This window comes from Lissotriton helveticus, chromosome 2_1, assembly GCF_964261635.1.
Source record: "Lissotriton helveticus chromosome 2_1, aLisHel1.1, whole genome shotgun sequence".
NCBI classification, from domain to species: Eukaryota; Metazoa; Chordata; class Amphibia; order Caudata; family Salamandridae; genus Lissotriton; species Lissotriton helveticus.
Window position 1 is genome coordinate 941,451,264 of NC_136059.1, and position 6,000 is coordinate 941,457,263.

Here is a 6,000-nt window from a genome sequence, read left to right on the forward strand (position 1 = left end):
CAAGTGTAAGACCCTAGAGAGTGTAGCCTAACTTTATACATACCAGGGCCACAGCAGAGAGACTTGATATTATTGGGCCTTTGACATGCATATTTTATATGGCGGAAATAGCTAGATTGGAAAAAAAGCCTATTGATCCAGAAGATCTAGCCTTATGGATTCAGAAAGCTTTTCGTCTCTAAGGCAATGCAAATTGTGCCATTACCCATGGAAGGAGAAAGGGTCTTCTACTCAAGTTGGATCCTACGTTGGCTAGTTTTCTCTTCTGTATACCCAGGCATCAAGGAAGAAGGACTTTTGTTTGGGGACTCCTTTATTAAAGAGCTCAATAAATATGTTACAGCATTTAACTTCATTGATAAGGCACAACAATCCCTTTAAAAAGTATTTTCCCGACGGGTATTCGCACAGGGCCGGTAGAGGCAGCAGCTGCTTTACCAGCCATATTTACCACCACCAGGGCTACAGAGGATCCTACAGCAACAACAATAACTCTTATTATCAAGACTACAAGCCTCAATTCCATACCCAAAGAAGAAGAGGTTACCGAGTATGGGGACAGAAGAGCTTCAGAGCTAACACACAGACAGGTAAGCCTTTGTTCTGGCCAACCTCGGGCAGGAGGTTGCTTAGCCTATTATCTCGCAAAGTGGCTAATGTTATCATCAGACTCCTTGGGTATTGAACACAATACAAGGTTATGTTATAGAGCTCTACACAAAGCCTTTCCATACTTTTTGCTCCTCCTCCAAAGTTTTCCTCAGAAATGTCTGACATGATCTCTCAAGAAATACAGTCCCTACTACAAAAACATGCAATACAACACTTTTCTCCACACCCTTACAGTTTATTCAGTTCCATCTTTTTAGTCCAAAAGAAAAACAAGAAAATAAGACCTGTCATCAATCTCAGACTATTCAATTACTTTATAATATACTGCCATTTCAAAATGGAAATTATTCTACATCTCAGGGATTCTTTACTCCAATACGACTATATGGCAAGGTTAGATCTCCAGAATGCATACATGATATTTCCCATCCAACACAGCTGCCAGATAGGTGTTCAATTACAATGGCAGGGCCAGCCTTATTGTTTCTCCTCCCTTCCTTTCGGTCCTTCTCCAGCAAAATGGTGCTTTACAAAACGAATGAAACCAGTAGTTGCATACTTCAGATCTTAGGGGGTTTGGCTCATCATTTATTCAGACGATATACTTCTAATGTGTCAAAACCTTCAGACTCTTCAATCCCAACTACAGCTCACTTGTACCCTTCTGTCAGATTTGGGTTTTCTTATCAGCACAGAAGAGTCAATACTTTTTCTGTAAAAGCAGATAGAATTTCTATGATTTCTAATAAATTCTTCAAGTGCCACTCTCCACCTTCCTTTGTCAAAAGTCAAAGCCATAAAGTCAGAGATTCCTCAAACTCTTCAAAGTTCACTAACTTCTCTAATTGTAAGCCTTCTATCTTCCTCCATACAGACAATCTTTCCAGGTCCCATTCACTATCGGGCCATTCAAAGACTAAAATTTCTGCACTTATGCAGAGGTCTCACATACTCAGACGCAATCGCACTAGATCCAGAATCCCGGCTAGAACTTCAATGATGGATAGACCATTTAGATGCCTGGAATGGCAGGACTATCTTTGCCTCAGCCCCAAACTTGTATTAGAATGTGATGCAAGCCTTACTGGCAGGAGCGCCAGATATGGATCAATCTCAAATCAAGGAACATGGTCTCCTGAGGAGTCCAAATTGCACATAAACTCTTTAGAGATGCGTGTAGGCTCCTTTGCAATCAGAAGCTTAGCAGAAACAGAGTGCAAAGTTGTATCCTTCTATGCATGTGCAGCATTTCCACTGTTTAGTACATCAATCATCTTGGCGGCACCAGATCCAGGGCCCTCGTAGAACTAGCAAGGAGTTTTTGAGGATTCAGTCTTTTCAACACAATGTTGGTTTGTGCATAATATTTACCAGGAAACCCAACATCACATCAGACTGACACTATCGTAGTCTCTGCAACTCAAATGATTGGAAACTTCATTCTACATTTTGTAGTTCGCATATGCACAAATGAGGCCCTTTCCACATAGATTTATTCGCCTCCAGACTCAATTCCCAACTTCCACGCTTTTTCAGTTGGCGACCAGATCCTCTTGCTTTAGCTCCAGATGCTTTCTTACAGGATTAGACCCACTCCACCAACTACGCCTTCCCCTCTTTCCTTGTCGGTTCCAACCCTCCCACTGAATCCGCTAGGGCAAACTCACAATTAGGAATAGACCACTCTCTCAATCTTTCAGCATGGAAAATAGCGGAATCTCCCAGTCTTGTCCATTCATTTCACTTTAGAATACATTAACAAATCATGGTACCACCAAGGCTTACAGGTCAGCCTGGTCTGTTTGGGCAAGCTGGTGTATGAGAAGCTCTATCTTCTCAAGCTAACGGAGGTAAGACCTATTGTACGATTCATTTATACAGAGCTGCCATTTCTACCAGTCATCCTTTTATCAATGAAAAACCAGTCGGAGAGCAACCGCTCGTATCTCGACTTTTAAAGGGATTAACATTTTGTAATCCCTCTGTACCAAAATACAATAAACTGTGGATAGTATATGTGGTTTTGAGATTGTTTAGATTACGGCCTGAAAACTGTGATCTCTCTCAGAAAATGTTGTCTGCAAAACGTACGATGCTGTTATGCCTTATTTCTATAACGTCAAAGCTCTGGATGTTACTTCTAGCCAATTCCCTCTTATAGAAATTCTCTTCTCAGTTTATAAACATACAAAGACCAATCTAACTACTGTGCTTTACCCTCACTTACCCAATCAACCAAAACTTCATGTTGGACAATGTCTTAAGGTGTACGAGCACAGAATACTTGATCTCAGAACGTCCTCTCACTCCCAACTACTTATTTCCTTCAGAAAAACCCACAAACCTGGTTCTTCTCCAACTCTAGCTCGCTGGGTCAGATGGGTCATTGCCGTCACTGGCATTGATACGTCTATTTTTGAGTTCCATTCCTCCAGAGGGGCTATGGCTTCTAAGGCTTTTTGAGCAGGTTCCCGTCTTGAGGACATTCTGAGATCAGCTGACTGGTTTAAGGATAATGTATTTTGCATGTTTTATTGCAAACCTGTTCACATTGCGTCTACTGTTATTATTAATTTGCTTTGAACAAGCATAATAGGACCCCCCAGACTTGCAATAAAATATAGATATTTCTAGTAATTTATAAAGGAAAGATATTTTCCCACCTCAAAACTGTATTAACCAGTTTTTTTCTCTGTGATATTTGCTCCAGCTTTACCAGCTTCATCTAAAGGGTGTTCGGGTTGGATCATGTTCTTCTTCCATTTCTCCGGTTGCGGACCTTCCTGGACTGCTCTTCTCTGGTGTTCCTCTGTGCCTCTGTGGGGCTCAGATTCAAATACTTCTGCCAAGAAATGCTTACTTTTACTGTGGATTGTTTCATCCTTCTATCTACATTTCCTTTGTTCATGAATTATTGACTTCTCACACAAGAAAAGAGGGCTGTTCGCAGTCCAGCGGTCAGATCTAGATGTTACTGTTATGCTATTGGCTACATATTGTTCAGTTCGTTATCCCATTGGCTAATCTTCCCTATTACCTATGGGATTTGTAGATTTGTTTGAGTTTCTTGACTGGGGCTATTAATACAATCAAGGATTAGGGAAGCATAATACATGCCTCTGTGTCTCTAATAAAAATTAAGACTTTCCTTCATAAATTACTAGGGAAATCTAGATTATAATAGTCTTTATGTTTTTTCTAGTAAACAGATGATCAGTGCGGTTTCTCTTTTGTGAGGTTGGTTTCAAAACATCCTATTGCTGGTGAGCCAACCCCTGCAGTGATAGATGTAAGTTGACTTATATGAATCTTTGGTTTCCTTTTTTCTTATTAATAATAGTTTACGGATGTGCATTAAATGAAATATATATTCCACCTCCTATGTTATTAATTTGTGTGATTCATATATTCAGAGCTCAAATACCTTGAGTTTAGAGGTGTTTCATTGTAAAGACTCAGCAATCAAAGAAGCTGATTTGAAAATGAATTAATTAAAATATTTAAAAGATGATATAACTCATGCTTGATATTTCACATGGAGATATGCAGGGACCGATGCAGGAGTAAGTATGCTGTATGGCCTTAAGTATGGCTGTTTTTTTTAGAACAAAATAGGCTCCTGTGTAAGAAATAAAGCAATGAAAATCATGAAGAAAGTGTTAATGGGACAGTGATCTGTGGGATAATACATGTTTTTAATCCAGAGGAGTTGAAAGCTATATAGAAATAATATAGATTATGTGTTACCTCCCATAGCATTCCAACTGAAGTTACTAGGGAAAGTTGCAGACATCTCTAAGTAGTGGTGATTGATGCTATAATGTGCTTCTACTCTTTTCTTATTTCCCTTCATTCACCAAGATTGGATAAACGTCATGCTTGTCTACTGTGTAAAAACTATTATTATGTTTGTTTCTGATGTTGTTTTTATCTGAGTTGTATGTGATTTTATCAGTTTACAAAGGGTTGCATTTTAATTAGGAAATAATCTGTTGACGTGCAATATGTTATGAATTTGTACTGAAGAAGCTGGTTTGTACAAAATGTAATCACCGAAAGCCATTGACAATTGTAAATACCATACCTCTAGCCACTCTGGCATGTTAAACTTTGTACCGCCTTGCTATCATTTTAATTGGTACTCTGACTTTGAAAACACATTGGGTCAGTTAATTGAATTAAACACATCACATTCAAAGACACAACCCTATTTGTGTTCTGGTTTCCCAAAATATACTACATAAAATAGTGCAAAAAGGTGCTTTCCACACACAATGGGCTGCTTACATTGTCAACAACATGACAGAATGTAATCACCACCTTAAATGAGTTTTCCGACAGGGCTGCGTCTTCACACCTTTTTTATTCTCAATCTATACAAATAGTGTGGAGGCCGCAGTGTTAGGGTCTACTACGGATGTCCCCTTTTTTAATGCAGTTCCACTCTAGATATTAGTGTATGCAGATTATGCGGTATTATTAGCAAGAATAGGGGTGGCCCTACACAGACTATGACAAATCTAGATTTACGTGTTAATAAAGCAAAATCTTTTGTACTGGTGGCAGGTGCAAAACATAAGAAAACCCCAGCATTTTATATTGGGGCAGGAAGGTTGGAGGTGGTGGATACCTTACCCGATTTAGGGGGCCACTTTGATAATAAACCAGTGGCATAACAAAACCTAAGGGGGCTCCCTGCAAGGTACATGGAGGGGCCTCCTCCAGACTCAATCAAGAGTTCTCCATCAGAAGTACTGTGCTCAGGGGGCCACCTTGAGCTTGGGGCCTTCCCCGCACCGTGGGGCTGCAGGGGCCTTTGTTACACCACTGTAATAAACATTCCTGGCTAACAATGGTGGCAAACAGAGCTCTCGTAATGGAAAGAAGTGTGACTGCTACTTTTTATTGTTTGAAAAACTTAGGGTCCAAACCTATTGAGGCTATAAAAAAGTATACAATGCAAAGTCCATCACCTCTGTTTCGTTTGAGAGACAGTGGAAATAGATCCTTTGCAACAGCTCGAGGATAATTTTCTCAAAAGAGTGTTGTCCCTTCCTCGTAGTTACTCCAACTTTATTTGTCACATGGAACCTCTCTGATGTTATAAGGCTCACTGCTATTCTATTATGGCACTCAATTTGGAGGAGGGACACTGTGAACCTATCCCAGAGCAACTTCAGGCACTGTTTATCCCTTGATAATGCTCATAAGATTGTTTGGTTGCAGTACGTGAAATGCTCATTTAGAGCAATGGGGCTGGGCGAATTATATGTAAATCGTGCGAGCTGTGCAACTATCTCAAAGACGAGAACCAAGGAAATCTTTTTAATGAAAGCCCTGTCCAAGAGAGAGGAGGAAAACAGATTTAAATCTTCTGTGAAGCTGTAT